This window comes from Alligator sinensis, unplaced genomic scaffold (assembly GCF_000455745.1).
Source record: "Alligator sinensis unplaced genomic scaffold, ASM45574v1 scaffold1560_1, whole genome shotgun sequence".
Taxonomy (NCBI): Eukaryota; Metazoa; Chordata; order Crocodylia; family Alligatoridae; genus Alligator; species Alligator sinensis.
Genome location: NW_005842757.1, coordinates 42,460 through 66,654, shown reverse-complemented (window position 1 = coordinate 66,654; position 24,195 = coordinate 42,460). Strand labels below are relative to the sequence as shown.

Here is a 24,195-nt window from a genome sequence, read left to right as displayed (position 1 = left end):
TGCAGATAGGCTACAGATACAGGTGGACCTAGACAGGCTGGCAAGTTGGCGGATTGGAACCAGATGAAGTTCAACATCGAGAAATGTCAAGTGCTCCACCCCGGGATGAGCAATCCCCTACACACCTATATGCTTGGCAGTGCCAAACTGACCAGCACCACGAACAAAAGGGATCTGGGATTTATAATAGACCACAGTATGAACATGAGCCAGCAGTGTGATGCTGTAGCCAGCAGAGCAAATAATACTCTGGCATGCATCAATCAATGCATGTCCAGCAAAGCCAAGGAGGTGATTCTTCCACTCTACTCAGTACTGGTGAGACCACACCTGGAGTCCTGCATCCAGTTCTGGGCACCATATTTCAACAAGGATGTGGACAAGCTTGAGAGAGTCCAAAGAAGAGACACTCATATGATCAGAGACTTGCACGGCAAGCCATACGAGGAAAGGCTGAGGGACCTAGAACTCTTCAGGCTGAAAAAGAGAAGGCTGAAAGGGGACCTGGTAGCAACTTACTGCTACATCAGGGGAATACATCAAGGGCTTGGTGAACAACTGTTCACCAGGGTGCCCTTGGGGAAGACCAGAAGTAACGGCCACAGACTCTTGGAAGACCATTTCAGGCTCAACATTAGGAAAAACTTCTTCACAGTCAGGGTGTCCAGACTGCAATAAGCTCACTCCAGAGGTGCAATCACCTACCCTGGAAATCTTCAAGAGGAAACTAGAAAGTTACTTTGCTGGGGTCACCTGAAACATATGTCCATAAAAAAAATGTGAGTAAAAAAGATTTGGTTATCAGTAAAATAAATAAATAAATAAATAAAAAATGTTGGGATGGCAACCCTGAAAATTTGAAGTATGCTTGGAGGTGCTGCAGCCTTGGAAAAGTGATGCGGCCTTGTGCTATTAATGCTGACTATAGGTTGCATGAGTCTTATGGCATCTTCTTTAATGAATGCTTCTTTCTCTTTTTTCCTCTAAAGCTCTTCTTTTGGCCTGTTGTATGTTTCCAGTCCAAAGCAGAGCGCTCAGACTTCCTGCACAGTAGCAGTTGCACACCAGAGCAGTACAAATGCAGCATATTGTTAGGCATCCATGAATGCCACATGCTGACATGCATATGCATTGGTCTCAGCAGGGTTAACTTCTTGGTGAGTACAACCATCTGGATGGGGTTTTGATGGTGCTGGTTGATGCAGGATGCTCAATATGCACAGAGGACAAATGCAATATAGCTAAGAAAAATTTTGTGCTACTCTGGATCTACCAATTATCTTGACATTAACTGAAGGTACCTGCTCCTGCTTCAGAGTGTTTTGGCTTTACTGGAAGGAGCTGCTGGGGAAGCAATGTCTTCTGTCGATCATGGTAGGGCTTTCTTTGGCACTTAACAAGAAGTAGGTAGAACTTTCTCACTAGGAGGGCACTAAAACACTGGGATAGGTTACGCAGAGAGGTGGTGGAGTCTCTACCCTTGGAGGTTTTTAAGACCCAGGTAGACAAAGCCTTGTCTGGGATGATGTAGCTGGGGCTGGACCTGCTTTGAGCAGGGGGTTGGACTAGATGTGACCTCCTGAGGTCTCTTCCCACCGTCATTTTCCAGGATTCTGTGTTGGGCATCCAGCGGGGAGGATGAGATTACCCCTTGTTGTAACATTCATCTGTAAAACAATGGCAGTTAGAAAAAGGGAAACCCAGCAGAGTAAGTACTGAGAAAATGAGAACAGGAGCAATTAGCTTTAATTTTGCCTCATTTTGAGAATGCCAGAGATTGCCTTTGGTTGGCGGCTTTAGTGTTTCTCCTTTTCTCCAGTAGATTACAGACCATGTCGGTACCCTGTGAGGGTACTTACCTGCCCTATGCCAGCCAGCTGCCTTTCCATCCTTGCTTGGTAAATTAACTGGATTGAACCTTTTACATCTCTTGCTCTGGGGCAGGCTGTCCTTGGATTTTGTGTCTCTCTTCTGCAGCTCCTCTCATTTTTGACATCTTTTTAAAAATATAGACACTGGTGTTAGGATATTGGCCTTTTAAAATGCTTGCTCTAGTGGAATCACATTGTCAGGGGAGACCTGGCAGCGAGCAGCTGGTTACAAGTAAGGGGTCCAAGCAGTTGTGTACAGAGTTGTCTCCCAGTTATAGATCTCTCTCCTTCAGTTTATTGTAGTAATTCAGCCCTGACTAAGATGCCTAGGACTCCTCCGCTGAACCCATGAATAACACAGCTGGAACTGTACGGCGTTACAGTGTCAGTCTCAACAACGCTGCCCAGAAAGGGAAAATCACTGCCTTTTACTATACTCCAAGTTCTTTTCCTATGCCTCCAAGGATCGCACTAGCACCTTGTGTCTGACCATTATTCACAGTTCATGTCCAGTCAACTGTTGACTGTGACTCCTAAACTCTTATCAGAACCACTGGTTTTCAGGTCGTGGTTTCCTTTGTACCTGGTTGCACTAAAGCAGGGGTTGGCAATGTTTTGGGGCAGAGTGCCAAAAATACCTGTGACCTTGACTTGCAGGATTTTGGCATGCCAGGAGTGAATGAGGCGGGGAAGCCATGAAGGGCCCAATCCCTGTTGTGGCAGCCCAGCCTCAGCCCCTTCCCTGAGGCACGTGTGCCAAGCAAAATGCCTTTGCGTGCCATGTCTGGCACATGTGCCAGGGGTTGCCTACCCCTGCACTGAAGTGATGTTGCGTTTGAATGAGCACCATTTCCCAAGTCATCCAGACTGCTTTCCAGGTCTGCCCTGTCCTCATAATTAATGATCTATTACTCCATGAACACTTGCATCATCTGCAGATTTTATCAGCACTAATTTTTATCCTGACTTCCATACCTTTGATAAAAAGAATGAAGAGCATTTGGTCTCATGCTAATCCTCAAGGGAACCTAGCATAGACATGCCTATTTGATGCCTTGCTAAACTGACGGCTGTTTTTGAGACTGGTCAGGTGGTTCCTAATCCACGTAGCGCGTGCTTCACTAGGAGTGCTGCAATTCCTAATCAGTATGTCCTGTGCTACAAAGCCAAATGCCTTGAAAGAGTCTAAAGTGCCAACTACCTCTTAACTGCCAGACTTGGGCAACACATAAAGGGAACTGTCTACACGAGGTCAGGACCACCCCAGAGAGCACTTCATAGGGCACATCTACATGAGGTGTATACTGCAGAGTTGACGAATTATCACAGAATTATAGGAAATCATAGAATTAGCTCCACAGTACAGTATCACTGTCAACACATGAGCCCCTATTAGGCTAGAGTGAACTAATTAACTTCATGATAGGATAGTGCTGCCCAACACAGGCACTATCCTACTGCAGAGTTATTTATTCCACTGCAATGCATGTGTACACACTGATGGGACTGGCTGGGGCATGTGGGTGCCCCAGTGTGGGGTTTGCCGAGCCAGGAGGTGGCCAAGGGAGGGGAGCAGCAGCTCTGGGCCCCCTTCCAATGTGTTGCAGTCCTGGGTTACGTGTAAACGCTGTACCTGGAAGCAATAAACTCTGGTGCAAACTGTGCCAGTTTATTGCATCACACTAATACCACATGTAGATGTGCCCACAGTGAGGAACCCTGCATCTACTCTGCACATGGTGGCTCCTGAAATGGCAGATAGCCACCTGAGTAAGGTACTGGGTTTATGCCCATAACCTTGTGTGAAAGATTGCATACTGGCATATGCTGGGTTATGGCTGAAGATTCATTCTTTGGGATACTCTCAGGCTGGTAAATCTCAGACTTGTTGACTGTAGCAGATGGTTCATAAACCTACACCAGTTTCCCATTAACAGCGGTACTGCTTTCGTGATGGAGGACTTCACATGGAGGTGCAGTTTCTTAAGTCAAATCCTGCTGATGACCCATAATGGCCTGGGGTGGACCTTTCCAAGAGCACCAACCCTGCTGGAATATGAGGTCTGAAATACCAAGATGACCTTTCATGCTCTCTCAAAGAACTGCCTGTGTGTCTTAACGGTGGTTGCAGAGTTGCTCAGGGGCTATTCAAGCATGCAAAATGAAGGGCATGCCTTGGTGCATGAAGAAGCAGTATCCTGCTAAGGATGATGCTTATTGGGGCAAGTATTCTTGTGCTAACTTTAGTAAGCTAAATAAGTACAGAGCATCATAGGTGTCCACATGGTCCTGGCACTGGACCATATTAACCAGTTAAGGTTTGGGGTTTCAAATCCAGAGGCATTGGCCTGCTTTGTTCTCAGGCAAAATGCCATTGCTAAAAGTCTTTGAACCTCTCATTAAAGATGCAGTAAAGCAAGATACAGGTGAAGCTTTGAAATGCAATGTTATTAAGGCCTTGATTTTAGCAACATAAAGTATTCCCTTTCCCCCTAGCTGGAGAGAGCCTGCATAGAAAAACAAAATAAAAGCCTTGTTTGCTGGCTTTTTAAATGGCATTGAACATGGTAATAACTGTCCTTTCTGGGGAAAGAAGAGGAAGTTTGTTGAGATAGAGCAGAACTGGTGTTGATGCTGTCACTGGAGACTGACCCTGCTCCCCTGCATTCAAAAATAAGATTAACACAGACAAATGAGGAAAGAAAGGAGAGACAAGGAAAATTATGAACATAATCCTATCAGCTACTCTGAGAGCCAGCCAATTCTTACTGGCCTTGAGCTCTTTAAGACCTTGTTTTTAGCTGAAGTTTCAGACTGATACTTCTCTCATTAATGTGTAATCTAGGGCTGTCAAATGATTAAGAAATCATTTGAGTGCGAATAGTTGCATGATTCAAAAAATTAGTCGCATTGAATCACGATTTTAATCACACGACTAAAACCTCAAAATTATGTGCAGTGAAACTTCAAAATTATGCAAATACGCAGGGACTTTGGGTGGGTGTTGAGTGTGGGTGTGGGGGGAATTCGTGAAGGTGTGTGTGTAGGGTCAGGAGTGGGGGGGGTCCTCACATGCCCTGGCAGGATGCAGGGCACTGTGGGTCAGGAGTGAGGGGCAGCAGCTGGGCTGGGGCGGCTGTGGCTTGGGAGTGAGGGGCAGACATACACACACACACACACACACACACACAAATTACCGCAAGAACCAATTAATGCATTAATTGCGCACATTAACTGAGATTAATTGACAACCTAGTATAATCTTAACAGTCTTTGGGTGGCATCAGGAGGCCTTCTTTGCTCAGACTCACTCCAATTCTAACTTTTACTAACTTCTACAGTCTCATGAAACAGCTTCGCGCTATCTTGGAGAGCTCTGGGTATGAGCCCAAGCCCATCAGTCTGAGTACTGAATGCTTGAATGACTCAAAAATAAGTTTGGACTCAAAAAAAAAGTTGAGTAAGAGAGGCTGTCTTGCCAAACCAAAATTGCTTGCCAAAATATGTTGTTTTCAAAGAAAAAAAAATATTGAGAAGGGGTCTTATATGTCAGATATGAGGTTTAGCTGAGAAAGCTAAATAGTCAGCTAAGATGCAGGAGATTTAGGTTCTCATTATTGCTCGGTTAACACCAAGGACTTGACTTTGGCTTTGCCATAATGCCAATAAATCCCCTAAACACAAGGTCTGCTGGGATTCATGTAAAGCAAGACTAACACTTTTCTGGCCAGGCCTTGTAAATGCTGGAGTTAGTAGTGAGAGTCTTCATTAGCTTGCCTTCATGGCGTCATTCGAGTGAGGTAGATACTGCATAAAATCTGATATTCCTTGTCCAAATAACTTTAGAAATAAAGCTTTAAATATTAGTCCCCGAAAGACTGTGTAAGGTAAAAAAAATGTAATTTAACAATATATCTTTTCTCTGTTCCTAGGAAAGTCATAATTGCCACTTATTTGTAAATTATTCCTTCACTGTTCAGTGGCCTGGTATAAATACGTTCTATTTCATTTAAATAGCCTGCTTTTTTCCCCCCAATAAAATTTAGCAAATTCAAAGGACCAGTAAAGCAGCATCCCAGGTCTTGTGGTGTGTCTTCTGAACAAGTTCAGAAATATTGAGAATATGACTTACACCTGCCCTTTGAACACTAATTGCAATAAAACAGAATGGGAATGGTTGTCAGACTCTGACTTTGAGCTTCTCTTTTTTCTTAGAGACACTAATCTTATCTTCATCAATATGCCTGCTGCCAATAGGAGGCTTGGAGTTGCTTCTTTTTAATTAAAAAAAAAAAAAATTCTCACTTGAGCTTCCAGATACCCCAGGACATGTTTTATTGGGTCATTACTTCATGTCTTGGGTGCTGTCTCATCCCCTCGGGTCACCTGATGAATAGCCCTGTGAACGATGCAGTATGTAATTGTCATTAAATATGGCATTTTGTTCCTAACTTGATCTTGCTAATTCTTTTGGAAAGCATTTGCTGAAGACCCCTGTTTTTGGCAACATATCTTTGTGTGCTTGCTGTAACCCTTTCCTAAAGATCCTAAAGAATGGGTCACTCCATGTGAACAAGAACAGCTTAGTTAAAGCAGAAACCAAAATGACTGCAAAACATGGCCATTTGGAGCTGTGTGCTATCTTAGGGAAGCTGGTTTAACCCCACCTGGGAGTAGTTAGTTGCCTCCCAGGTGGTAGCTTGCAAAGCACCTGATCATTAAATAAAAGGTCAGCAAGCATCTCAATTGAGAGGCAGATTTCTAGGGCGTAGGTAGGTGTCTGGAGGGGACTTAAAGCCAGGAAGTAGGATCTAGTTTCTCTGTTGGTGGATGGAGGACTGCCATGGTTTTGAAAAGCAGTTTCCTTCCCTGCCAGTGTTAGGTGCTGGGACTAATGCTGTTGCATTGCCTGCCAGCATGGAAAGCCTCTGCAGAGGGATACCTATAAGCACATACTTACATGCTTATTGAGCTGGGAGCTTTTAGTATGTATGCATTGCAGACCCAAGGCAGTGCTGGAGCATGCGCTCCAGCGATCTCCTGGTTTGAGATGGTAAAATAGATGATGCTTCAAAGGTTTCAAATAAAACCTAGATGTGCATGAGGTTCTGCTATCTTATTGCATAAATAAGAGGCAATTAAACAGCCACCCCACACTGGTTTTGCTGTTGAACTGCTGCATGGAGTACAATTGGGGTGCAATGGCTGCAAGTTGGGTAGCGCTTCAGCCCTCTCCCTAGGCCTGACCATATGGAGACTATCTCCTGAAACTGAAATTGGGCCCTTTTAAACCTCAACTTTCATTCCCTGCTTGACCCTCCATGCCCTTTATTTCCTAACTAGTCAACAGCATCTAACCCTTCTAGCAAGGTGTCTGCTGGCCCACGTAGATGCAATGTATTGCACAGGGCTTTGTTTTGGACAGCTGCAATCTCAACGTTGACCCTTCTGAGCCTAAATATTTCAGAAAAAATCCATTTGAAGGAAAAAGTTGTTAATTTCCCAACTTTTCTCCCAACTTGCATGTTGAAATTTTGATGAAAAATATAGCTCTCTTTTGAAACCAGGTTTGAATGTGTTTAGTTTGCACCGCCAGCTGAAGCAGTGAGTTAGTCTGGCTAGTTTTAGTCTTCCACAAATTATGGCATGCGTGTGTGAGGCATCTATGACGGGGACAGTTTCATTAAACTTCTCATGGAACAATCTATCTAAGCTTCCAATTGTATCTAAGTATCCCTAGAAATCCCATCATTTTAACAGGGCAAGGTCATGAATTAGCAATAGGATCAGCATTCGTGCTTGCATTTACTGGAAGAACAAGTTTTAAACTCTAATTATATGCTGTTAACAGGGGTCTCATCTCAAATCAATTCCTGCTTAGCTTGGGGGTTTCAGGAGTCTCTAAACTTCAGACCAAAGGTAAGCTATTTCCACAATACAATCAATACCGTGCAGCTTGTTTTGTCTTTGGGAAATGTTCCTGATTATATATTGGAGAAGGCCACCTTTTCCCCTGGATTTAACCTGTAGTGTTTTGCAGGAGGGTCTACTTATGCAGCTGCTTTTGATTAATCTACATTTCTCCTTTTTTGACTTTGATATATAACGATTGCTCTTCTAGCGAGTCCCTCTGTGTTAGACCATGTAAATAGGGCTGTCTGGCTAGGGCTATGCAAATGCATGGGGTTACGTGAGACCCATCATGGAGTACGCATCTTAATATTATTTTATTAGTTCAGCTATGTCTCAGTAGGAATGTTAATATAAAACATCTGCACTTTGCTGAATAAATAGCATTTATTTGACATTCAAATAATTTTCCAGAAATAAGACATTATTTTGAATTAGAAACATCCCTGAATCTCTCTTTATTTTTTCTGCTGATGGATATTTGTGCTGGAGGGACACGGAGATGTTCTTGTTTGCATTTGATATTTCTGAAGATGATGGTCGCTGGGGCCAATGGATGCATTTAAAAAATGCCTTTTGTTCTAGGATACAGATGATTCCATTTTGTAACCATTAATTTTATTATTCTAACAATGGAAGTAAGATCCCTTTCCAATTTAAGCAGAAAGGGTAGGTGCCGGTGTTCATCTGACGTCAGGCAGGGCAGGGTCGCGCCTTATTGGAGACTAGCTGGTTCAGAGGCATGAGCTTACACACGTGACAGCTTGCTTCATCAGATTCTCCATTTAAGTAGTTTTTTTTTAACGGAATTATATTTAATTAGGGGAAATATATTTAATACTTTTCTTGTTGCCACAAAGGCTTGGAATAGCTGTGGCTCTTTAATGTTTGCTGTTTGAATGGCATTCGGGTCTATTTATTCTCATTAGACTCTCTGAAAGCTCTCATAAATTGAACGTTGTATTCTGCCCTGGTTTAGTCTCCAGATGTCTTATCCATTGCATAACATCCAGCACTATGATCTGATTTACTTCTTAATTACTGGAATATATTGATTTACATACAAAGGGTGTATTTAGGTGCTGCAGATTTTCATGGTGCAATCAGTGTGTGCATGGATTTAAATTTGTTTCACATGCAGAAGATTGTTGTTGTTTTTTTTTCCTTTAATGTGAGCCCTTCAATTCCTGCCATTATTACTGCTATTGACTGCCTGAGGTTCTTGCTAAGGACTGAAAATCAATTATTAGTCAAAGGCAATACATATTGCTGCTTCCTCCAGAGATGGGATTTCCTTTTGGATGGTAGCTGATTTATTTGGGGAACATTGTTCCCTTCCAAAGCTGCATAATTTTCACTCTGCTGACATTGATTGGTTTTTAACCAGGCTGCAACGGGTTGGCAGCAAAACCACCAAGTGTCACTATATTTATTCTTCAAGGGTCCTTTGACTCAGAATGGCCATTTCCCAGCGTCATTTGGTTTACTTATTGTCTCTGATGCAACCGGGGGGACCATCCCATGTTTGCAGTCTAGTGCTCCCTGAATTTATTAGATCAGTTCTCAAGCTTTTTGGACACAAGGCACCCCCTCCATTTTTGTGAATTGAATAGGATCCTATTTTCAAAATTAATGTATATCTTACAGTGCCTACTTCCTTGTGGAGATACTGGCTAGTGAGGTGAGGGATGGGCCTGGCAGGGACAAGACTTATCCTGAGCTTATCCGCTCATCTCCTCATACCTTGCAATTTCAAAGCATCTCACGGGCACCCCAGGGTGCTGTGACACCTTGGTTGAGAATCGCTGTATTAGAGCCTTAATACTTCTTATAAAGACAAGTACAAAAAGCAGCATTAAGTTGCATTTTGTAGCTTAATTTATACAAGCCTCTTTTTTGCCATTTGTTTCAGTGGTTGCTTTCCTCCTTGTGTTACGTAGCTGTGGTACAGTATAAAATAATGCAATTGAATATTATTTAGGGCTATACATCCTTGTAGTAACATTTCTGGAATAGAAAGCACCCTTCGCTATGTGTGTTTCCTTTTGCACTGGAAAGTTGCATATAGACTTCTTGTTCAGGAGCAACTGGAGCTGGTCAGAAAAGGATTTAGTTGGATTTTTTTAAAGCTAAAGCTAGCCAGGCTTCCACTAGGAACTATTTTTAACTGATTTGGAACAAAAAAAAGTAAAGGTTGTTATACATAAAGAATTTTGCAAAATTTTAAAGATAATATATTGTGATTTAGCTTTTCACTTAAAAACCATTTCCTCCAAATTCCAACTTTTCCATGAACAATCTAAGAAAAAGGAGTTTTCAGAATTAGTGTTTTCCCATAAAACTTGTTTCAATTATACAGTGTCAGGACAGGAGTGAGGCAAGCCCACTTTGCCTAAAAAAGTTAACACAATCTAAATGCAGCTGTTGCCATTGCACTGCAGTGGTTGCCTCCTGAAACCTAGTAAAATAAGGCATCAACCACAAAAAAAGGACACCTTTTGATGATCACCTTCTGCTCTTCCAAACCACATCCACCTGCAGTTTGGCTGCTCAGGAAAAGGGGAGATCATTCCAGTATTTTCTGGCATGAAAACTGTGTAAACATGTTCCCGTGTAGTACCCTAATACTATACTCTCCATTTTTATGTATGCGACATGCAGCTTACATGTGCAACAAGGATGAAATGAAGGGATTCAACTCTGGGAGAAATGCTGAAAAAATTCAGATAGCCTAATAATGTAAAGAATACTTTCAAGCTTGATATTGAACTGCATGTCACCTGTCTTTTTTTTTTGTTGAGAATGCTGCTTTTGGGAAAAGTTAAGCCTTACTTACCTGTGCAACCAAGAAATGAGTTAAACATGCTAAGATGGTCCCTTCCATCACACAAACTTGCTCTGAGATTAATTTACACTTTGCAAATATGTGTGGGTACCAGTTTCGATTTATTTTTTAATTAGACTTTACATTAAATGGGTGTAACTTGTGTACAGAGCAGACCTTATCATTCAAACTGGGTGCTCACATCTGTCTGTTGTTGGCCTGTCAGTCCAGGTGATTTGCGACCCTTTTGCTTGCCTACCAGGTCTTGCCCCCAGCTATACGTCTCCTCATTTCCCCCGTGCACACCACATCCTCTCTGTGCTCTCCCCAGTGCTTGCATGGCTCGTCCTGGCAAGGAGAAGTAAATGATGGCTGGATCAGGTGTTTGCAGCCAGGGGAAATCCCATGAGCAAGAGAGAAGTCTAGTGACTTTGCACCTCCTATGAATACCTTTGAGGCTGTAAGCCCACAGGGCTCAACTGGTCCTGTAATAAGGAGAGTCCATCATGGGGAAGCAGGCTTGACTGAATGCAAACGCTCCCAAAATGCGGGGTTTGGGTACCCACAAGAAGGAAGCCAGGAGGGATCTGAGCGCTGCCTACATCACTACTGCAAACAGAGAAACTGGTGAAATAGTCAAGCTGTGATGTCCGAAAAGATCGTTTGTGTTAATGGTCCACATCTCGCAGTTTCTCAGGCAGGAGGTCCGTGGAGAGGCTGCTTTCCTTTTCCTTGCCACAGAATATAGCTGCATCGCAAGAGCTTCACTATGTCTCGAGCTTGTCAAAATTGATGTCCCAGGACCTGTTAGGGAAGGATTCATTGCAGTGACTTTGGACATTCATTTTTTTTTTTTGTTTGAAATTTCTCATTATTCTAGACCATGGCTATATTTAACTGGTAGCCTGCATCAATACATCAGAGAGAGAAAAGTTCACTACAATGTAAGACACACACAAAACCTGTGGAAAATTTTGCAGTGATTCAGTTACGTTGGTAAGCTAGGCTTGAGGTGGGGAAGTTATTTCATTTCAACTAGGCATCAATTGCATCAAAGCACTCTAGTAATATAATATATAACTATCTTAGGGTTTTCTGTTGAGTCCTCAGGAAAAAGACAAAAAAAAAAAACCCAAAAAACTTGGCCATTAGTTTTGAAGACCACAAAACTATGTACTGTATGAACCCAGCTTTTTAAACAATATTTGCAAGGACGCTCAAAACATCTTCACCGTCATTATCGATGATAATGTGTAGGTGTGAGATAAGTTTACTGTGTAGGTAGCTCTGAATCTCTTAAGTGAGAAATCTGTTCTAGGGAGCATTGGGAGCACATTATTATATACCTATAATTACATCTGCGCGGCTCACTGTCTACAGGCCTTTGTCAACTATAGCAAAAAACTGAAACAAAGCTTTCTCTTCTCTGCAGGCTGGCAGATCTCTTGCTCTGCCCGTCTGGTCCCAAATGTCTGAAAATAAATCTCTCCAGAAAAAGCTATTAAAACTGGGGTGCTGGCTGATGCAAGCCTTGTGATATTGAGGTCGGTCTCTTTCCTTTTCCTCTAACTAGTAGTTAGACTTGAAACTTGGAGATAATTTCAAGAGGAAATAAGAACAAGACTTTCCAAGTGACAACAGGACTTGATGTGCAGCATGAGATGCCTTAAAACAGTGGTTCCTAAACATTTTTTTTGGCTGTAACCCTAAATTGGCCACCAACAGAACCTCCCGACCTGGTGCTGCAGGGGCTGCTGCGAGCGGAGCATGGAGGTGGCCCGGGGGCGGGGGAGCTGCCATTGCCCCCCTTGTACGCACCCACCCACCGTTCCCGGGCTGCACATGCGAGTGTGCATGTGTGTGCAGGCCCTTCGTGACCCTGATTTGGGTTGCGCCCCGAGGTTGGGAACCATTGCACCAAGGGTGCATGATCACGTACTTCAGAAAATCTCTCTGAGTACACGTGCAATGCAGACAACCAAGATGCTGTCCTTTTCTTGTCCTTCATGTGTAAAGCCCTAAAACTGTTCATTTGGGATTCCAGATAGTCTGTGTTAACTGCTTTGTTCTTCCTTGAGCTCGCTCACCTTGGGTCATAAACATCCTAATGAGTCCACAGTTAGAATGAAATGGAGCCAGAAGATGACATGCTGATTCTTGGTGCATGGTTTCATTACTGCTGATTGGAAAGGGCTGAAGCATTGCGTGGCAAGTATGATAGGTCAGTGGCGCTGCGGCAAGCGAAAGCCTGCATGATCTCGTTCAGGCGTCTCACTTCCCGTAGGTTCAGGAAAGTCACGATTCAAATTATGAAAGAGCTGATTCGGCCTCCGCAGTTTGCTCATCTTATTTGGTTAGTCATGAGTATCCATCTTTCGCTGGGGGGCGGATGTAAAGCAGATCGATGTTTTAGATAATGAGCATTATGGTATTAATGATACAAGTCAAATTAGGAAAATAAAACCTATGGTTTGCTATTAATCATAGGGTCCCATCATTACTGAAAAACCTACCGTTTGGCTAGATTGAGAACAATCTGCTAAAGTAAATCCATGATCTGCATACAAAAGGGAGCACTGACTTAAGACTCGTTGTTGTGTCCTTGACGGTCTTGCGTTGGGTGAAAGCAGGAGACCTGGCGCCGTTCTCAGACTTGGTGCAACCTTGACCTGGTTTCTTTATTCTTTTCTGCTGTCGTTTCCTTTCTTGTAATGTATGAGTATATCTTGCTTTTCTTCTCTTTCTTCTCCGTTTTGGGGTGTAAATTCCTTGGGGCACAGGCACTCTGTGCTTTTCTGATGATACATGTTTCCCGGAGCTGTGAAAGCATTGCTGTCATACAAATAAACCTTTATTTGGACTACTGTGCTCAATTCCTGCACCACTCTCGGATGCTGTGTAGTAGATGGAGTTCTGAATTGGTTTGGATTTTGTGTGTATAGCAAAATCTCATTTTCATTTGCTGGTTTTGTTTGTTTTGTAATGAAAGGGAAAGGAAGTCTGAGATTGCATTAGGTTGCATTGTTCCAATAGAAATGGTACAGCTCTCAATGGCTTTCTCTCACTAGAAGTGTTTTGGTACTATTTGAGCTCATCAAAAGATATCTCAGAGCACCTATGTTTGAATTAAAGGACACAGTTCAAAAATTTCCAAGACCCATCTTTCTCAGATCTTTGATTAAGTAGACCAGAATATTGTTTTACTGTTCAAGGGAGGGGGGAAATAACCCAAATGAGTTCTTGTTTTACTTATGCAGGGCGTACGCTTTCCTCTTTCCTTCACTTGCCTTGTGAACGGCGCGGGGAGGTGGAGGTGAGGATGGAGCTATGGGAATTGCTCTGCTTTTCATTGCTGACCCACAAGCTTTCTTGAACTTTGTGATCCTCTTTCCTTATGTTGGGTGTCCTGAATACAGCCTGTTATCTCCCTGCCTAATCTGCCACTCAATTGTCCATTGCTAATTAAAAGGTGGCTGCTCTTCTGCAGGCTGAGACATTTTGGGGGAACTTCTGTGCAGAAGTGTTTTAAAATGAAATGAGGCTTTCTTTCCTCCTTGGCATGTGCATCATTCTTGGAAAATAAAATGCCTCTGGTCAATGTAATATTCCTATTGCATGCGAGCACATTTGTCTGTTCCAGGCTCCAACAGACCAGGGCTTTCTGCAGCTTTTCTGAAATTGTGTCCTGTAAAAGAGGCAAATTGATGTTGGTTCCTAAATGCTGTGCCTTGAGATGTCTATTGAAATCTAAGCCGGGAGGGAGCGCTAGATCTCTCACTGCTGCAATAGGTCTGCTTTTTAAATGGAAAAAAAAAATATTGCAGACAGGACACATTTTGGTGAAAATTCACAATCATACACAACTTCTGGCCATCCTAACAACTTCAGCTTGAAGTGAAATGCCATAAAATAGACGTTTTAATGACCCCCCCCACCCCCGCCAAAACAAACAAGCAAATTAAATGTATAAAAACCACATAACTGCTTATCACACGCACACGTACATTGTATATGTATATATTATATAACATGCTATACGTATTATAGCACACTGGAGCTAGGGGGAGGGCATGGGTGGTATGGGCCCCTCTTCAGACAGGGGACGAGTCTGAACCTGGATTTCCCACCTCTTTGATAACCACCAGGTTGCAGCCTAATAAAGGCATTGCCATTCCTGTTCTATGAATGTCTTCATTCCCATCGTTGTGCCTGTGTCAAAGTTGCTTGAAGTGAAAGCTAACCATTTCTGAGACGAATGAAATGCATTGCTTGACCTCAGACCAACACTCTTTTGGCTCCGCATTTTGGCGGGGCAAGCGCTGTATAAAGGAACGAACAAGGAAGCAATCATAGGGCCTTGTTCCACATCAATGTTAGGCAGCTTCTGAAGCTCTTAACCCCCGGGTTGCTTACACATTAATACCTGAAACTGGTTTTGGGCACGCTTTAGGCAGTTTAAAGTTAGACCACACCAGGGCAGGTTGATCTTTGCTTCGTGTCACCCAACTCATGTTTCATTAATATATGGCCACTCCCAACAGATGAGCCACCCAAGTTGCAGTCCTCCAGTATCCCAGGATGCAGTGCCCCCTCCCCTACTCTCCTGTTCTGTGAGAACAAACTTTGCCTGAACTCTACTGTCCAGGGGGTGGTTCTGGCACCAAACCAGCTCCCCTCCCATCCCTGGGGTGTGACTTTCCCATCCCTAGGCGGTAACACCATGCAAACAGCCTGCAGAGCACACGACAGCTAGCTAGGTTGCAGGGCACAGATGGGTCTAGGGAGTGGGGGTGGGACAAGGTAGGGGGCTGGATTGGGTCCCCATGAGCTGGGCTTCCTTCCTGGGGCAGCAGCAGTCGCTCCCCCAAAAGCACCTTCCCTCATTGCTCCCAGCCACCCTGGGAAGATTGGCCAGCACTCCCTAATCCCAAATCTCAATTTATTAAATGAGACTTCCTTTAATTTACTTCCTCTTTATTTCTTTTTATATTCTTTTGTCTTTTTTTTTTCTATTTGTTACCTTATCATTCAGGGGCTGATTTCCTTCATTGCAACACCCTTCCTCTACCCTCATTTCCTTTCTACCTCCCACTCCATCTCGTGGCAAGTCACCACTGTGCCGATGCAGATGAGGGACAGTCAGAGAAGGTTTTAAGGCTTATGTTGTGACCGCTGCAAACTCAAGCTAGCACTGACACTGGTCAACGTTTTGTGTGGTTCAGTGCCACATATAACAAGGCCTATACCTTCATTTCAGGCAGAAACACATTTTATTTACCAATTGGCCATTGCACAGCTCTGCTTTATTCCCATAGTTGTTTGGGCCTAGACTCTCCAAAATCCTTTCCAAGTCAACGGTGGTACAACTTACCTAGGGAATTGTGGGAAGGCCTGGGAGAATGAGTAGCACTCACATGACTTAACCTGATGTGTGAAATGGGCAGATTCAAACCTTTTTGCAGTAGAGCCCAGGTTTCAACCCTTCCCCCCTTCATGTGAACTAGCTGGGCTTAACATTCTCCCAAATTTGGGTAAAAAACTTGGTGAAGATAAGGGGGATTGAAGGATAAAGTGAGGGTAAGGGGGATATGAGGATGGTGAGGCTAAGGGGGACTGAAGAGTAAAGCAGAGTCAGAGTCTAGGTTAACTCTGCTGGGAAATCTTACCCGATCGAGCCTGATGAAGAGTAGAGCTCTGTAGTCAAAATGCTTGCAAACCCTTTGCACTTAGTGGTATCTCTGGAGCGGATGTAATATGAAATCTAATCAGACATGCAGGAGGGTAAGTCAGTGTGGAAACAACCACTGAGCAACCTAGTAAGCCCACATGGAAACACAAACAAAATAATCTCTTGGCTGAAATAATAGCTGTGATGCTAAGGAGATGTTACTCAGCATGTGGTTAGAGATTAAGAAAGAATTAATAGCTGCTATGAATAAAACAAGCCAGACATGCCTGTTTTTCTTTTGCAATTAAAATTCGCTGGGTGAACAGTACAACTGGAAATTGCTTCTCTTAGCAAATGCGTGAGTTTGATGAAAGATGAGGTGTTTATGTGCCCTGATGAGAGGAGCAGTATGGCTGGATGAACAAGGGAAGCGAACGTGCCATATTGTACTATATTGGGTATCCCTGGAAGCAAAGAGCAAACATCAGTTCTGATAAATTCATCACAGGTTAGAGCTGGTGTGAGGATTTCTACTGCCAGGGCTTCAAACAAACCCTCACTGCCCATATGCACCCTGTCCTCATCCTTATGCCCTACCCAAATTAAACTGCTGGTGGACAAGCATCAGACATGGGGCTTACCCATTCATCGATACAGTCTGAGGCTGTGAGGTGCGCCTATAGGAGGGGAAGGGGAAGGAAGGAATGACATTGCTTATGTGCCTCTACAAGGTTGGTCCCTGTTAGTTTTGCAATGCAGCAGTGGTTGCAGAAAGGAGCCACCAGCCGACAGAGCTCGTGGTAGTCACACAAATGGCTGGATGAATCTGTACATGCCTCACAGGCCACTCAAAGCAACTCTCCTCTGCTGTCCCTGGAGTCACCTCCTAGTACTGTCCATTAAGCCAAACTCCCCTCCTCTGGCTCACAGGGTCAGTGGGGACCACGGCCAACCAGGTGGGTGACATGGTCACCAGGCCTAGGGGTGGCAGCCCTATCAGGGCTCTGGCATCATTGCTTCTGCTCAAGCATTTAGAAAAGATATGGACAGGAGCCCAAGTAAGCTAGTGTGCATGTGCATCTGAGTGTGCATGTGCATCGCTGTGTGCATGTGCATTAGTATGTGCATGCATGTGCATGTGTGTGGGGAGGGAGCAGGGGCTTCTTGACAGTGTCCACCTCCTGGTAGGCTCTTGAACTCTTCTTTTACCCTTTGCAAGCATGATTGACCTATGCCCGCATGGTGTAGGTCTGTCAGCTCCTCAGGTGACCAGTGGATTTTAGACTTTGGAAGCATTACATGAATGAAGAAGTGGGCTGTAAAATACAGGAGCTGAGGTACACAGAGGTGAAGGCCAGGCTGTCTTGAATCTTTAGCACTTAGAGTCAAGCCTCTCGGGACTGAGGCAGGTGGCTGACGGCTCCCAAGTTTGTCCCGTGACATCAGCCGAAGCTATGAAAGCAGGGCGGGGTAAAGGTAGGGTCCTTGGGTGTACGCACCCGGAGCTGCCTTTCTTGCAGGGGCCTGCACCACAGAGGGGCTGGTTCCTGGGACACAGCTGCTGAGGCACAAGTGCCCTCGTGGACTTCAGTCTGACATCCGCCAGGGCCCCACCTAGGAGGCTTCTGCACCCTGAGGCCAATCTTGACAGCTGTCAAGGGAAATAGGAGCGACTTGTGTGAAACTACTGACAGGTGCTCAGACCTCCTGCCCACCTGGAGCACCAGATCCCCTTGGGGTTGGGGAAGGGCCAGATGATAATTGTGCAAGCAGAGAGGCCCTGCTTTGAGTGTCAGCAAGTGGCAGTCCAGAGGCTGAGACCAGCTCAGGGCTGGGGAATGCAGCCAGCTGGGAGGACCCGTGTTTGCATCTGGAGGGTCAATGGCAGACAAGGGAGTAAGGCAAAGCATGGGGAAGCAAATACTGTTTGCTTTAACTTGGCACATGCTTTCTCTCTTTGGGTTTAGTACCTTTCCCTCCCTTCCTCATAGAAAAATTTTCCTCCCCAAAAGAGTTGGCTGTATCCTGCACACCTCCCCTTTGTTCGTGTCCTGCATTGGCATTAAGCTACACCAGCTGAACTCTCAAGGACAACAATTTAGACAGGACCTCCCTTTGCAGGAAAGACAGGCTGCTGTGGTAAGCACCCACATCAGAGAAGGACTGCCCACATTTTGCACGTGTTATCACATGAATCACATTTCTGCCCCCTCGTGCTACCAGCGACCTTCGAACACAGGTGTTAGTTCTGCATTTAACGCTCATAGCTGCAAGATGTGCAAAGCCTGACATCCACTGTGCACTGATGTAGCACCGGGTTGTGCTGGCTTAAGCCTTTTCCCATTCTCTGGCAGCTGAGGCTTGTGCCAAGACGGCTCTGATAATAATGGGCATGAATTACTGAAGGGATATCTCTTGTTCGTAATTTGCTCACCATTAAAACATCTGCTTTTTAACCCAATGCTCCTGTTCAGTGCTCTTCAGGATATTGTAGGGTAGGAGGGGATATCCCAGGGGATTGGCCTGTACAGCTTGTCAGCTCTTGTTGATGCTAGGAGGGGCACAAGGAAGAGGTGACAGCAGGAGCCTGCAAACCAGCCTCCTCACGGAGGACATTGTGAGTTCCTTGACCCCATTTCCATATTTAATCCAGTGTAAACTAGCTGACTTGGCTAGGGGCAAGGCAAGGAGAGTGTTGAAAATATTGCATTGCCAGAGCTACGGCAAGTCTGAGCTCTGCCTCTGTCTGTGGGGGGTCTGTCCATATGGTCCCTCTTTTACCCCCTGTGGGTCCCACAGGTCCCAGTCTGGCTTTGAGAGAATGGTGAGTGGGTGCTTGTGTCGTAAGAGCCTAAATCCCTTGGGAAATGGGTAAGGGAGCTGCAGGAGGCTCCACTGAGAAGCCTTTGTGAACACAAAGCTGTTGCAGACATGCTGCACAAGGAGCCCTCCAAGATGGTGGAAGAGATTCGGCTGGGGAAGACCCGAAGGAACGAGAGAGCGCTGGATGCTCAGGAGGGAGGAAGCTGGTAGCTTGCCCTTTCAGACACAGCTCCAACTCCAAGCGCTGTCCCAGTCCCTGAGGTCAAACCCTGATAGTGTGAGAGAGAGCCAGACCTGCTGGTAGGCGAGGAGAGGCCGTGCACCCCAAAGACGGTTGCCAAAAGGAAACAAAGGGAAGGAGGCGTTGATGGCGCCACCTGACCTGCTGCCTCCAGGGCTGGCAATGGGCTATTACCTTATGTTGCTTATTTATGTGGGCGCTAATGACACTGCAAAGTGTGGTGCTGAACGATTAAAAGTGGCTACATGAGGGTATGGAGGGGAAAGTATCTGACAGTACAGTGGCGCTCCTCTGGGTTGTCTCTTGGTCAGTGTCATGCCGTGTGTACGAGCGTGCTGTTAGGGTCTTGTCTGTGTTGATCACACGCCTCTGGCTTCTTTGATCATGGGGTGGCATTTCTGGAAAAAGCCCTGCTGAGAAGAGATAGGGTTCCCTTAATGAAGAAGAAGGGGAATGATGTCTGCATATAGCCTTGCTGCCCAGTGAGGAGGGCTTTAAATGACTGTGACAGCAATACTGCAGCTCTTTCATTTTAATCCTGATGGCTTTTTCTCACTGGGAATGTATGACTCTGATTGACGGTTAGAAAATGGTATTTAGAGGTTTGCTTTTGGGAACTGATTTGTAGGTAGATATATATGCATTAGAATAATGGTCCTGGGCAATGGCAGCAAGGGTTAATTGATTTCTAAAAGCCTGGTCACACAGTCTCATAGCCATGGGCAACTGGTGTCGCCTTAGTCAGCGGGGCATGTGCCCCCCCTGCGACCAGTCTTGCTGCCTGGGGGGGAGGGGTCCCCCATGACAGATCTCACTCCCTGGAGGGAGTTCCCCCATGGCCAATTGCTGTGGCTGGTTGGTCGCTGCAGCTGCTTCCAAGAGTGGCTGTGGCCACTTCTGGGAGTGGCTGCAGCAATCAGTCGGTGCTTGCAGGCAGGGTACTGGTGCTCCCACCTGCCCCCCTTGCCCATCACCTAAGCAGCAAGCATGGCCAATCAGGGTGTGCACCTTTGCTTTCAAGGGATGCACATGCACCCCCATGCACCCTCTATGCATTGCCACTGCTCATAGCCTTCAAGACAGACAGGGTGTTTAACCCAGGTAAGCAACAAGGGCCATGGATATATGCATTAGGGCTGTGCGAAATTTTGACGAGTGTTTTGTTTCGGAGCTGTTTCGATGTGTTTCAAGCTTGAAACAGTGAAATTGAAATGAAACAAAAGGCTTCAAAACAGCTTTGAAAAGAAATGAGGGCACCTTAATCACTTCAAAAGTTATGAAACATTTCGAGTTTCGAAGCAGCTTGGTGGTGGGAGGTAGGGGAGAGCTGGGGCTGTGCTCTGAGTGGCTCTGTTGGCCCCGTGCAACTCAGTCTGGTGGTGGGAGGAAGGAGAGAGCCAGTGGCAGAGCTGCTCTGAGCGTGGTCCTGGCTCTGAGCACAGACCTGGCCAGTGGCTCTCTCCCACCAGGCTGAGCTCTGTGGGGCTGGTGGAACCACTCGGAGCAGAGCACTGGCTCTCCCCCATTTTCTGCCATCGAGATGCCCCTTAGAAGGGGCTACCATCCCTGTAATTTTCATCTGAATCAGGTAAGAAATGACTAAATTATAGACATTTTCATGATTCCCCATTATAGCCTGTGAGCGAAATGTCAAAACACATTGAAACAGCAAAACAATTTCAATGAAACAAAATGGAACAGTATTTTGAAATTAAATAAAATTATGAAACTAAACACTGTCCCTTTGAAATGGTGAAACAGAAGTCAAAACGAAATGGTGCTGTTTTGCACAGCCCTAATACGTAGCCTGGGAAATTGTGGGCATGTACCATGTGGCAGAATACCATCTCTGTCTCTCCCCAAACTCCGCTAGGTGAAAATTTGGTTACCATGGTCACTGCAGAGGGCAGACTTCTCTGGTCCCATCTGCTTCAGGTAACCCTGAGCTGTAACCTGAGCTGGATACATTCCTGAGGGAGGGGGGAAACCTGCTCCCTCTGCCTACGTGACTGGCCTCACACACCAGGGTGGGGGCTTAAGCTCCCTGTTGTTCTGAGCAATGCCAACATGACTGGGAGGGGGCTAGAGACCCTGCCAGTCTACCTGGCAACCGGTGATGCATTTCAAATTGGTTGGCTGGCAACCAACAGTTGCTGACCTTCATTGGATCAGGTAAATGAGGTCATAAGGGCTATATAAGTGAAGGACTGCCCAGGAGGAGGGGCAGTGGCCATGATGAAAACTCAGAGAGAATCTGGGCCATCTGAAACTCTCTTTCCTGAAACTCCTGATCAAGGAACTGCCTGCCTCCAGAGGGAATCTGCACCTGCCTCTGGATGATACTTGTGAGTAAGCTACCTGAGATCTAACGAGATATATAGCTTGCAGTAACTCAGATGCGAGATCAAAGGCTACCATGCCACTGTTTGCTCTAAGGTATTTCTCTGATATTGCTCTACCCTGTACTCTATTCAAAACCTACTCCTTGTAACCAATAAAGTTCTCCTTTGTACCTAGCATGGGAGACTTATTGGGAGAGGGTCTAGATTATGCCTTGGGGGGTCCCCTTAGTTCACCTGACTAAGGGAGGAGGTCACTATTTGTGCTTCAGACTGAGGGAAGCACACCAAGTTCTTGTAGTGGGTCAAGTACCCTCAAGGGCTAAGAGATCTGTTTCCCAGAGGGCACAGGTCCAGGATCAGTCCAGACTCTGGGTGGTGGCAGCATTACCCCCAGGCTAGCGGGTGTGCTCCAGGAAGGGCGTCGGCCAGATGTGAGGTGCCCCCAGGGAGGCACTCGGAGCCTGGAAGGTGGTCAGGAGCAGTGGGGTGGGTGGCTCAGTGCAGGAGCCACTCCTACTGGCCCACCACATACCACACTGTTTCATAAGGTGATACCAGCTCACAAGGCTGCAGAGTGGGGGGGGGTGGAGAATTCCAGTTTTGGGGGAGCAGACCAAATTATGAGGACTGGTGGGGGAGAGGTGAGGGTGAGACTCAGCCTCCAACCTCCATGCTGCTAACATCTGACATTCAAGAGAGGACCTCAGAGTGCAGCTTGTGTCCTGGCCAGATGCATCTTGACTCGGATGACAGCCCTAGGATTGGTAGCTGTAGAATTGCTTGTATTATTGTTTTCTGTTATTACTGTGTATGAATAAATTTGCCTACTATCAAACTGAAAGGTCATGGTTAATCTGAAGATTTTGGGTTCCCCTGGAACAAAGCATCTGGGTCCTAAATCCTGTGCCAACACTGAGCTCCATTGAAAGATATCTTAAAACACCTACACTTGGATTAAAAGAAACTGTTTAAAAATCTCTGAGATCCATGACAATAGATTCAATGGTAGCTAGTAGCAAAAGCCCAGGTTAAGGAAAGAGAAAGTTTACCTGGATAAAGGCCTAGGAAGAAGAGGCAATAAAGATGTATATGATTGTGACGAGGTATTGAACACAGTGGCAGATGCACCTGTTGAAAATCTGAATTAAAATGAGGAAACAGTAAGGGGTCACCCATAATGGGTGTCTGTTATAAACCACTAAGCATCCAAACAAAGCAGAGGATACTTTGTGAGGTGAGGGGGAAGGTATTACCATAATATTAGTTGGGTGAGACACAGCGGTGCATAGACATCCTAGCGAGTTTTTGGATGGTGTTAGAGACGGGTCTTTGGTACTGATGGGGGAGATATTAAGCAGGGGGCAAGGCTCTGTTTGGTTTGCTGCTTTCTATTAAGGAGGAATTAGTTGAGAATCTGAAGGTGGAAAGCAAGCTAGAGAACAGCAATCAGGAAATGACAGGGTTCAAGATCCTAAGAAACACCAAACAAAAAACCCTAGGCTTCTGAAAGGCAGACTTCGGAAACTCAGGGACTTGGTAGGCAGGATCCCATGGGAGGCAATTTAAAGCAAAAAGCAGTTCAGGGGAACTGGTCGTTTCATAAAAAGGTGGTATTAAGGGGATAAGAGCAGTCTATACTGATGTGAAGGAAAGAGAAAATGTAGCAAGAGACAGTGTGCTAAACAATGAGCTCTTCAGCGACTTGGAACTAAAAAGGGATTTGTAAAAAATGGAAAGTTGGCCATATTAGTAATAAGTGTATAATATGGGCACGTAGGGTGGAAATCAGAAAAGCCAAGACACAAATTGAATACAGCTAGTGAGGGACCTAAAAAGGAGGGTGGGGAGAGGTAAGAGGAAGACGAAGGGAAGTGTAGGGTCCTTACAGGACGGGGAACAGAATACTGCATGTTGCAGAGAAGGCCCAAATGTTCAATGCTGTTTTTTTGCTTCATAAAAAAGGTCAAATGTCAGGTTGATGAGCATTGTCACCAGACCTGGAAGGACAGCCAGCCAGCCCAGAGTAGAGCGAGCGGATTAGAGATTGCTTAGATAGGCTGGATGTTTTCAGTTTAGCAACCGGAGGAGTTTCTTTCCAGAGTACTCGGGGAGGTAGCTGAAGTAATTGAAGGGAATTGGCTGAAATAATTGAAAAGCCACTGGCCATTATCTTTGAGAACTTGGGTCAGGTGAGGTCCCAAAGGACTGGAAAAGAGCAAATAATAGTGTCCATTTTGCAGAAGGAACAAGAGGAGAAACCAAAGAATTACAGACAGGTACAAAATGGGGAGCAATTTACTAGGTTGCAACACTGCGGTCAAGAGCCTGGCAGCAGTTGTGGGTGGAAAGGTGAGCATGCGCTCAGGGTGCAACGTGTGGACTAACAGGAGTATTGCGAGCAAGTCATGGGAAGTGATTCTTTCACTCTCATCAACACTAGCGAGGCCTCACTTGAAGTTTTGTGTCCAATTTTGGGCCCTGCATTTCAAGAAAGTTCTGGACAACTTGGAAAGAGT

General features: G+C 45.2%; 1 long non-coding RNA gene across 1 annotated transcript in view; it reads left to right on the top strand.

The window, feature by feature from the left end:
- The first annotated feature begins 6,627 nt into the window (after window positions 1-6,627).
- The window catches only part of LOC106722831, a 29,588-nt gene continuing 12,020 nt past the window's right edge, over window positions 6,628-24,195 (top strand). The window contains exons 1-2 of the long non-coding RNA XR_001358848.2: window positions 6,628-6,643; window positions 7,723-7,790. This is a non-coding gene — a long non-coding RNA (uncharacterized LOC106722831). The remainder of the gene's footprint in view (window positions 6,644-7,722; window positions 7,791-24,195) is intronic.